The 11,245-nt window shown below is 51.7% G+C and overlaps 1 long non-coding RNA gene across 1 annotated transcript in view; it reads left to right on the forward strand.

Moving 5' to 3' along the window:
• Positions 1-502: 502 nt before the first annotated feature.
• Positions 503-11,245, forward strand: part of LOC144331825 (uncharacterized) — a 19,202-nt gene continuing 8,459 nt past the window's right edge. Inside the window, exons 1-3 of the long non-coding RNA XR_013399351.1 lie at positions 503-660; positions 7,543-7,830; positions 11,179-11,245. The exon at positions 11,179-11,245 is cut by the window's right edge and continues 93 nt beyond it. This is a non-coding gene — a long non-coding RNA (uncharacterized LOC144331825). The remainder of the gene's footprint in view (positions 661-7,542; positions 7,831-11,178) is intronic.

Genomic DNA, 11,245 nt, shown 5'->3' on the forward strand with positions numbered 1-11,245 from the left:
CTACTATGTTCTAGATGACAGCTGGATGCAGGTCTCAGTCCTTATGTACACAGGGTGGTATCAGCGGGTGACAGAATGCCCTGGAAGAGGACGCTATCACAGAGCCTGGGGAGGGGCTGATTTAGATGGGTGGGCGGGAAAGTGACATTTGAGCAGAGACTTGATGGAGGAGCCTCAGTTTCCCCATCTGCTGCTGCCTCCTCGGGGCTTCCAGGGCTGCTTATGGCAGGAACAGGTTGGCTCTGGCCAAGAGACTGCGTTTCTCCCAAACACTTTAGAGTAAGACCCTTTGGAGAGGTGCCTCCCATGTCACCGTCTGGTCCTCGGAGGGGCTGCCACCTGGTGGGGAAGAGGGTGGGACCATGGGAGGTAAGGAGTGAGGAAAGGGGCAGGGAGGAAAGGACCAGCCCTGACCATGGTCAGCAGCGCCCTCCCTTCCTTCCTGTGTTCCCAGAAGGGGCATCCTGTCCCGAACCCACAGCTGGCCAGGCGGACCTGACCCCAGCTGGAGGGCTGTGCTGTGTGGACTTCCTGCAGGGTGTAGCTCGGACCCCCTGGACGGCCAGTTGCCCTTGGCAAAATGGGCCAGAGGCTCGCTCCCAGCCTTAGGGAACGGCCTTGGCGGGCCCCTCCAAGCCCCTGACCCGGGTGCCCTTTGAGGTAAGTGACGGCCCAGGCCTGTGTGGTGGAGGGTGGTGGGGTGACAGCGGTCAATGCATGCCCCCCAAAACCCCCCGACTGCCGGGCAGCATCATTTCCTGCTCCACATTCTCTCTTCTGCATAGGAGTTCTCTGGTTCTCTGTAGATGAGTCTCTTCATCGACAGCAATTTTCTGCTGGACTAATCTGGTGAACAAATTGCCAACAATGATGGCATGAGGCCCTGTCAGGGGTGCCAGTGGCTCCATGGAAACACCACTAGGTCACACATTTACATTTTAATTGGGGCCTTCAGTGCCCTATGGCAAACGAGTGACTAATGGTGGAATTTTAGGCACCGGGGAACATGGGGAGTAAGGCACCTTGAAATACAGCACATACTTAAAAAATCATCCCTTACAGGTGAATAGGGCTTTGGCGTTTACTAACATAAAACTCATCTCATCTCATTGGCATTCATTGACTTAATTCCATAATAGCTCTACTGGAGAGGCAGTTCTGTTTTTTTTGTTTTGTTTTGTTTCGTTTTGTTTTTTTTGAGCAGGATTTCACTCTGATGCCCAGGCTGGAGTACAGTGGCGCCATCACAGCTCACTGCAGTCTCTCTCTCTCTCTTTTTTTTTTTTTTTTTTGAGATGGATTCTCGCTCCTGTCACCCAGGCTGGAGTGCAGTGGCTCGATTTTGACTCACTGCAACCTCCACCTCCCAGGTTCAAGCAGTTCTCTTGCCTCAGCCTCCCAAGTAGCTGGGATTACAGGCATGTGTCACCACACCCAGCTAATGTTATATTTTTAGTAGAGACGAGGTTTCATCATGTTGGCCAGGCTGGTCTCAAACTCTTGACCTCAAGTGATTTGCCCACCTCGCCCCCGCAAAAAGGCTGAGATTACAGGTGTGAGCCACCACACCCAGTCACAACTCACTGCAATCTTGATCTTCCAGGCTCAAGCAATCCTCCTGCCTTAGCCTCCCCAGTAGCTGAGATCACAGGTGGTTACCACACAGCTATTTTTTTTTTTAATTTGTAGAGATGGGGGTCTCACTATGTTGCCCAGGCTGGGCAGTTCTTATTTTAGACTTTCATTCATGTATTCATTCAGTATCTGGCTCTGTGCCAGGTACTGAACCCTAGGGTGGAAACACAAGATCCCTTCTACAGAGAGGCTATGTGGTTACTGTAATACATAAGATAACTACTGGATAGGAGGCAGCAAGGAGAAAATGGAGGCCCAGAGAAGTGGTGGGTGCTCTCGCAAAGATCATACATCCCTACCCAAGCCTCCTCACTCCTGGTCTGTACTAGCATTGCCCAAAGTGAGTTGTGTTGCTCTCCATTCACAAGGCAGTACACCAGCATTCAAAGAAAAATCCTGACTTTGCATCAAAAAAGTTTGGGAAATGGGTTAAACAAAATGAGAAGAAGTGTTTGTTGCAGGACTTATCAGAGCCTTAAGGGCAGTCAGGTGGGGACAGAGTATGCAGCATGTCTGTGGACTGTTTCCCAGCGGCCCTTTCAGGACCACTTTCCATGGACAATGGGAAATGCTGACCCAACCACCTCCTTTAACATCTTTTTTCTTTTCTTTTCTTTTTTTCTTTTTTTTTTTTAAATGAGACAGAATCTCACTCTGTCTCCCAGACTGGAGGGCAGTGGTGCTATCTTGGCTCACTGTAGCCTCCACCTCCCAGATTCAAGTGATTCTCTTGCCTCAGCCTCATGAGTAGCTGGGACTACAGGCGTGCACCATCATGCCAGGCCATTTTTTTGTATTTTTTTTTAAGCAGAGACAGCATTTCACCATGTTGGCCAGGCTGGTCTCGAACTCCTGGCCTCAAGTGATCCACTCGCCTTGGCCTCTAAAAGTGCTGGGATTACAGGCATAAGCCACTGCGCCCGGCCTCCTTTAACATCTTCAGCAGCTTTCTCACAGGCTGCCACCTGCCTAGCCCACACCAAGGCAGGCGCTGGCTAGATTGTGACTGCAGACCTTTCTCTTCCATCCCCCCACGTCTCCCCTGTGACTTGGGGTTCTGGAACAGAAGGGAAGTTGACCAGGCACTGTTCCTCCTGCCCCAAATTGCAGCTTCATCCCACACCTGCCAAGCAAGGGGTTGGAGCTAAACTCTGGGTACGTGGCCCATGGCACCCTCAGAGGGGTCCCTGCAGAGGCCTTACTCACCCCTGGCCTCCCCAGGCCTGGCCCAGGACACAAGTCAAGGGTGGGGCCAGAGCAATCTTTCTAAAACACAAAGTGGCTGACGTAACTCCTGCTTAAACCAACCATGGCTCCCTAGTACCCTCAGGACCAAGTTTGAACCTCAGCCTCATTTTCCCCTGGCTTCCTGCTTTCTGCTCCAGCAAAAATGAACCGATTGTGTCCCTGGGAGATGCTGCGTTCATTCCAGCTTTCCTGGGAAGTCCTTCCCATCCCAGGCATTCTCCCTCACTGGTTTTATTCTTCCTTAGATGTGACTCAACTCAGGTCTCTTTCTTGGGAAAAGGCCCCAGGCACTCCCAGGCTGGCCTCTCCCCGACAGCCTGTGAAGTGATCTTGTGAGTATCCACCTCTCCAGCAGGACCACAGACTTCCGTTCTTCCCCCCGAGGCCTCAGAGCCATGCTAGTGCCCACAAACATATACTGACTCCTATGTGTCAAGGCTGTTCTGGACACATGGGGTTCCCAGGGGGATACCATAGACCCACAGATTGACTGTGTGACCTTGGGCAAGTTCCTAGAGCTCTCTGTGCCTGTCTTCCTCCTCTGAGGAACAGGCTTACTGTGAGTTGAGAGAGGTTCGGCACAGATCAATGTCTGGCCTGCATGAAACAATGCACATATTGTGCTCTGATGGCAATGGTGGTGTTGGCACAAGAATCTTGGGGCTCCTGAGGATCCCTGTGTTGCTCACTGACTGGCTAGCTTTGGGCAAGAGCCTTTGTCCACCTGAGCCTCAGCATCCTCAACTGCAAAATAAGGTTGTTGAATGGCTGATCCCCATGTAGGTTCAACGGTACCCCCTCCCCAGCCTCCAAGATACGTCTACCTCCTGGAACCCGTGAATGTGACCTTATTTGGGAAAAGGGTCTTTGTAGATGTAACTAAGTTAAGGATCTCTTGATGAGATCATTCTGGAATATCTATGTGGGTCCTCAACCCACAAAAGTGTCCTTATAAGACAATGACAAGTGTCCTTACAAGAGAAAGGGAGAGAGAGGCTTGAGGCACGCAGGGGAAAAGGCCAGGTGAGGACAGAGGCAGAGGCTGGAGTGAGGCAGCCATAATAAGCTCCAGGGCACCTGGAGCCACCCTCCAGAAACCACCTAGAAGAAGCGGGCAAGGATTCTTCCCTGCAGCCTCGAGATGGGTGCGGCCCTGCTGGCACCTTGATTTCAGACTTCTGGCCTCCAGAACTGTGAGTGAATAAATGTCTGTTATTTCAAGCCACCCAGTTTGTGGTAATTTATTATGGCAACCACAGGAAACTAATACAACCCCTAAAGGGCTCTGCCAGCTCCAACAAGAACTGATTCAGAGATTCTCACAAATATCAGAAACGTTTCCCGTGGCCAGCCTCAAGTCTCCCGAAACCTAGAAATCGAACTCTAGAAGGCAAACCCTTATTCCTTCTCTGGGATATTGATCCTGGGATACCAGCCCTTCCTTCTTCATCATTCTGTAATGACCCACCAGTACTCTTGGCAGTTAGCTGGAGGAATCCTTTGGGATGTTTCCTCATGCCCCTTCCCCTTAGTTCAGGCTGTTCCCTATGAGGAAATGCTGTTCCCTGCTGCCTCCATCTGTTACTTGACTACTCAGCCTCCAGATCAGCCCAGACACTTCCTTCTCAGCAAATCTCCATTTGCCCCCTCTCCAGCTGCCTGGTAGAGTTAATTCTTGGCCCTTGGTCCTAAGGGCTATGTCTTTATTCATTTGTCTTTCTGTTTTTTGAGATAGAGTCTCGCTCTGTCGACCAGGCTGGAGTGCAGTGGTACAATGATCATAGCTCATTGTAATCTCAAACTCCTGGGCTCAAGCAATCCTCCCATCTCAGCCTCCCCAGCAGTTGGGACTACAAGCATGTGCCACATGCCTGGCGAATTATTTTACAGACAGGGTCTCACTCCGTTGCCCGGGCTGGTCTCAAACTCCTAGTCTCAAGCGATCCTCTCACCTTGGCCTTCCAAGGGCTGGGGGTTATAGTCTTGAGCCACCATGCCTGGCCCATCTTTCTATTATCAGAGTCTAATTCAATCCTGACTCGAGGGCAATCACTCAACCCACGTGTGTTCACAGGAAGGTGGGCTCCCATAGAAAAGCCCCAGTTTCCAGGTTAAAAGGGCAAGCCCAGCTTTGCCCTGGCTACTCAGTGGATGACATGGGAGCCCCTGATAGTGAAGCTGAGAACTCCGGCTTCAGCCACTTGCAAGTGACTCCACCTCTCTGAGCCTCAGTTCCTCAATCAGTAAAAAAAGGAAAGGAATGCATGGTAAACCTCAAAACGATGAGAAAATGCTTGTGAGTCTTTTCAGAGCTCTGGCCTTGCGACAGTGGCTTTCCTGAGGCTGTGGCCACTGCTGTCAGTCTGGGACCAGACCTGGGGTGTCTCCATTCAGGGCTCTGTCATCCAAACACCGCAGGGTCTGACCGGGTGTGCTCATGTCCCTGGTCTGTAACCCTTTCTGGGGTAATGAGTTCCATAAGTTTATCTTTTCTGGGTACTGTAAATTCCTGTTTACCAGCGGACCCACAGAAATAAACAGAATACTCGGATGACCAGAATTTTCCATCTCAGCATGTTCGAGGATAGCCCGAGTCACAGCTCTCACCCCCAGCCTTGCAGGGCCCTGAGGACATCCTGTAAAGCTGGGATGCTCCTCACCATTAGGTACGGTCAGTTCCAGAATCACAGATCACAGCAGCCAGGAGGACCTCAGAGAAACCTTGGGAGTTTCTAACCGGGCTCTGAGGAGCTCTGTGGGGCTGGGAGGTGACTCAGGGCCACTTTGAGGTGAGGTTTTTTGGTTGTTCTTTGGGACAGAGAATTGCTCTCTCACCCAGGCTGGAGTGCAGTGCCACAATCTCAGCTCACTGCAAACTCCGCCTCCTGGGCTCAAACACTCCTCCCACCTCAGCCTCCGGAGTAGCTGGGACTACAGCCATGCACCACTGCACCCCCGCTAATTTTTGTATTACTTTTTTTGTAGAGATGGGGTCTCACCATGCTGCCCATGGCTGGTCTCAAACTCTTGGACTCAAGTGATCTGCCTGCCTTGGCCTCCCAAAGTGCTGGGATTACAGGCGTGAGCCACCGCGCCCGGCCTTGGGATGGGGTTTTACATGTGTGATATTACATAAGATTTTCCTTTAAGAAGCAAGGACTTCTTCTGCTAAAACCAAAATAAAAACACCCAAAAAGCTTGGAAACCGCCAACATAGTTCAAATCTTCCTCAGTCTACTAAAGAAACCCCACAAAGACAGCCCCACAAAGGGCAGTGGGCTTCCTGCCAGCCCATGCTATGGCTCCCACTTAATCAGAATATTCAGTTAACAGGAACGCCCTCTGCCTGACCATTTCCCCGTGGGACTTCCCTTGTTTCCCCTAAAGCGTCCTCCTTCTGGCTTTGAAGACAGAGACCAGCTCGGGTATCTGGGGTTTGATGAACGAGGCTGTGGTCACCCTCATTATCCAGGTCATTTCCTCCTACACGGGAGGCTCCTGCCCACACGTCCTGCCCCTCGTCCTTCCGGTGGACACTGTGGGCCTCTGGGTTAGAGACCCGTGCACGGAGGAGCGGACAGTGGGCTGCTTCCCAGGGGTGCATTCAGGGGACGCGAGGGCTGCAGAGTCAGGCAGCCCCGGCTGACCAGGGCCGGTTCACTGATGCCCCTGAGCCACTGTGTCTGCCTTGGTCCCTTAGTACATGCGTGTTGAATCCCTACTGTGTGGGGATCCAGAGTTGAACAAGAGACAAGGGGCCCTCCAGGAGCCCAGTGTCCAGTGGGAAGGCAGACATGGAGACCCTAGACACGGTGCTGTTTAGGGGAGCACAGGGGTGCTGGAATATAATAAAAGAGGGGGTGTGAATGGGATGGATGGGAGAAGGATGCAGGGAGGGCCTGCAGCAGGTGGGAGGGACACCATCCGGAATGTAAGGAGTTGGAGTAAACCCGGCCAAGGAGTGGGAGAGGGTTACGTAAGAAGAGGTGCCAACCCAGGCAGTTACTACATTAAAGGGCATGATGCATCCAAGACTCTTAGCAGCATACAGGCCACACGGGCTCAAAAAATGAGTGACTCTTGTGGTTCCTTATGTAGAATGACAGAATCCTAGGATCTCAGGGGGTCTTAAAGGTCGTCTAAGCCAAAACTTCTTAACTGGGGGCGATTCTGCCCCAGGGCACGCTTGACAATGTCTGGAAACATTTTTGGCTGTCACAGTTGGGGATGCTGCTGGCATCTGGCTGTAGACAGCAGGGATGCGGCTGAATATCCTACAATGCCAAGAGCAGCCCCCATCTCCAAGAGTGTGGATCGTGCTGAGGTTGAGGAGCCCGGTGCTAGGGTAACCTCCCTCATAGAATCTGCTCCGCCCTGTACTACCTCTTCTACCACCTGGTTGTCAGGCCTACACTTGAATGCCCCCAGTGATGGGGAGCTCATCACCCCGTAGGCAATGCATTCTATCTGTAACTGGCTCAGTGTATTCAGAATGCTCCTTTCCATAATGAACTGCATCCCTTCTCTGTGTTCCTATAACCTCCTAGGGCATTTGTCCTTGTTCTACCCTTGGGGCCACCCAGAACCAGCCTAATTCAGCTTCCACCTAAAAGGCTTTCAAATATTTGATGGTGTGTTTGTGAATCTTTCCTGCTCCAGCCTGAACACCCTCCATGTGACCCAGGAAGTTTGGCTTGGGGTGTCGGACTGGTCTCCACCTGTGTGAAAAGCACAAGGACCCCAATTACCCCAGCTTGGGAGCCAACAGGGCCAGAGGAAAGCAAAGAGGTGGATGGTGATGCCCGGGCCCCAGGAGCCCAACGTCCCCATGGTTCTCCTGCCTGCTCCGTGATGCTGCTTCTCCAAGCCTCAGTTTTATCTCCCGTCAAATGGGTGTAAGGACACCCACTCGGCCTTTTGCACTCAGTGCTGTGAGGCTCAGAGGAGGTAAGTAATGAGAAGGTGCTTCAGAAAGGTGAAAACACTGCACAAAGAGGTTGCTATCCTCACCATACAAGAGGTTAATATCATCATGCCCACGATACCGCCATCCCTTAGGTCTGCGTGGCCAGGTGTTTTCATGCACGTTGCTTTGTCTTCCTCCAGTGCACACCCTGTGCTCCCTGACAGCAGAGGTAGAGCAGCACTGGCAGTCCCCATTTTACAGACGAGCTAACTGAGCCTCAGAGACTGCAAATCACACATGGTGGGGCCAAAAGGCTGAACCCTCCAAAAAGCCAAAAGGAGACCCTGTGACTCCAAATTCAGGACCCATTAGTGCCAGGGCCACGGCAACTCGAGGAGGCCAAGAAAGTATCAGGGCCAAGGAGACAGGAGGCTGGTGGCACCATTGGGGACCGTCACCAGGGCCTGCTCCTCCTCCACACACACTTCTTGTGCCCCTTCGAAGCTGCCTGCGGTTGGGTTCCACAAGCCTGACGGGTGGCATGGCCGTGGGCCATGGCCGGTGTGGCCCACGCCCAGGGCACCTGCTTCTCTCTCACACCTACCCTCCTCTCTCGCTTCCTCTCGCGGCTTGGGTTTCCTTCCTCCCTTCAAAGCTCACAAGTTCTCTTCTCTAGAGGCCACTTTCTTTTTTTTCTTGGAATCTGCCCAAGGAGAGACACCTGTGTTTCTGTTTCGATTCTTCCCCAGGCACTTGTGTTTCCTGGGGAGGCCTGGGGGCAGCGGGGGCGTGGCCCCTGGACAGCAGGTCCAGCTCTATGACCACCAAGGCCATAGAGGCCTCTGTCCCTCTGTCTCCAGGCCCTGACACCCGACGACGTCCCCTCCTCCTGGTTCCCCGTCCGCCCTCCATTTGCCCTCCTCACTCCAACCTGAGCCCCAGAGACTCTTAGCCTCAGAGATGGAAGGGCTTTTGTTAGAGCCCAGACCCACAGAGGGGCAAGGGCTTGCTTGAAGAAACACAGGGAGTAGAGGTAGATGTGGGGGGACTGTCCTTCCCACCACACCAGGCAGGATTCTCCTCCCTGTCACTCCTCCACCTCCACCTACCTTCCTTCCTTCCTTCCTTCCTTCCTTCCTTCCTTCCTTCCTTCCTTCCTTCCTTCCTTCCTTCCCTCCCTCCCTCTGTCTCTGTCTCTCTCTCTCTCTCTGTCTCTCTCTCTCTCTCTCTCTCTCTCTGTCTCTCTCTCTCTCTCTCTCTCTCTCTCTGTCTCTCTCTCTCTTTCTTCCTTCCAGGGCCTTATTCTGTCACCCAGGCTAAGTGCAGTGGTACAATCATAGCTTACTGCAGCCTCCAACTCCTAACCTCAAGACATCATCCCATTCCCTGAGTAGGCTTCCACCCTTTTCACCTGTGACATCTTCTTCTGCCTCTTGCTTTCTTGCCTGACTCATTTTTCAGGACTCAGCCCAATGGCACCTGCTCCAGGAAGCCTTCCGGGATTGCCTCTCCTTTCACCCAAGCTCCCTAGGCTGAGAGGTGTCCCCCTCTCTTCCCATAGCAATGTACTAACATGGCCTTTTGAGGAAAACTTATTTTCACTCCTGAACTCAGACACCTGTCCTCAGCCAGCCCCGCTCACCAGGCCGTCTCCCCGCACCCTGCCTGTGCCTGCTGTATTATGACAGGAATCGTTTACTTCTCTGTCCTCCCCGACCTGTGAGTTTCTCAAAGCCTGCACCTTCACCCTTTTCTTTTTTCAACAGCTTTATTGAGAGAGAATTCACACATTGTAAAATTCACTCATTTAAAAGTGCAGAATTCAGTGGTTTTTAGTGCATTCACTGATATGTGCAACCACAATCAATTTTAGAACATTCTTACCACTGCAAAAAGAGAGTTTGGGCCAGGTGCAGTGGCTCACGCCTGTACTCCCAACACTTTGGGAGGCTAAGAAAGAGGATTGTTTTAGCCCAGGAGTTCAAGACCAGCCGGGGCAACATAGCAAGACCCCCATCTCTACAAAAAGGAAAAAAAAAAAAACTAGCCTGGCATGGTGGTGGGTTCCTGTGACTCCAGCTACTCAGGAGGCTGAGGTGGGAGGATGTCTTGAGGCTAGGAGTTGGAGGCTGCAGTGAGCTATGATTGCATCACTGCACTCAGCCTGGGTGACAAAATAAGGCCCTGGAAGGAAGAGAGAGAGAGAGAGAGAGAGAGAGAGAGAGAAACAGAGAGAGAGAAACAGAGAGAGAGAAGCAGAGGAAGGAAGGAAGGGAGGGAGGAAGGGAGGGAGGAAGGAGAGAGATAAAGAAAAGAAAGAAGGAAGGAAGGAAAGAAAGAAAGAAAAAGAAAGAAAGAACGAAAGAAAGGAAGAAAGAAAGAGAGGGAAAGAAAGAAAGAGAGGAAGGAAGGAAGAAAGAAAGAGAGAAGAAAGAAAGAAAGAGGCCGGGCGCGGTGGCTCAAGCCTGTAATCCCAGCACTTTGGGAGGCCGAGACGGGTGGATCACGAGGTCAGGAGATGGAGACCATCCTGGTGAACACGGTGAAACCCCGTCTCTACTAAAACTACAAAAAAAAAACTAGCCGGGCGAGGTGGCGGGAGCCTGTAGTCCCAGCTACTCGGAAGGCTGAGGCAGGAGAATGGCGTGAACCCGGGAGGCGGAGCTTGCAGTGAGCTGAGATCAGGCCACTGCACTCCAGCCTGGGCGACAGAGCGAGACTCCGTCTAAAAAAAAAAAAAAAAAAAAAAAGAAAGAAAGAAAGAAAGAAAGAAAGAAAGAAAGAAAGAAAGGAAGGAAGGAAGGAAGGAAGGAAAAGAAGAAAGAACCTATACCCTTTGGCTATCACCCCCCAAGCTCACCCCCAACCACAAGCAACCACTGATGTTTCTGTTTCTACGAATTTTCCTATCCTAGATATTCCACACACAGAATGTCTATATGGAATTACAGCATGTGGCCTGTGGGGACTGGCTTCTTTCACCTGCATAGTGTTTGCAAAGTTCACGCATGTTGTAGCATGGGTGGGACTTCATTCCGTGTTACGGCTGAATAGCATTCCACTGTATGGATAGTCTACATTTTGTTTTTCCATGGGGGTTGTTTCCACACTTTGCCTGTTATGAATAATGCTGCTGTGAACATTCGTGTTCCTGTCTTTGTGCGTGCCTGCGTTTTCCTTTCTCAGGTGCATATGGAGGAGTGAGGTTGCTGGGTCGTGTGGCAACTCTGTCTAATTGCTTGAGGAACTCACAGGCTGTTACACAGTGGCTGTGCCATTCCACATTCCCACCAGCAGTGGACAGAGGTTCTGGTTTCTCCACATCCTGCCTATCTCTTGCGTTATGTGACTTTATTATTTATTTATTTTATTTATGTTTTATTTTTTAGAGACCGGGTTTTGCTATGTTGCCCAGGCTGGTCTTGAACTCCTGGACTCAAGATATCCTCGTGCCTC

This window comes from Macaca mulatta, chromosome 10, assembly GCF_049350105.2.
Source record: "Macaca mulatta isolate MMU2019108-1 chromosome 10, T2T-MMU8v2.0, whole genome shotgun sequence".
Taxonomy (NCBI): Eukaryota; Metazoa; Chordata; class Mammalia; order Primates; family Cercopithecidae; genus Macaca; species Macaca mulatta.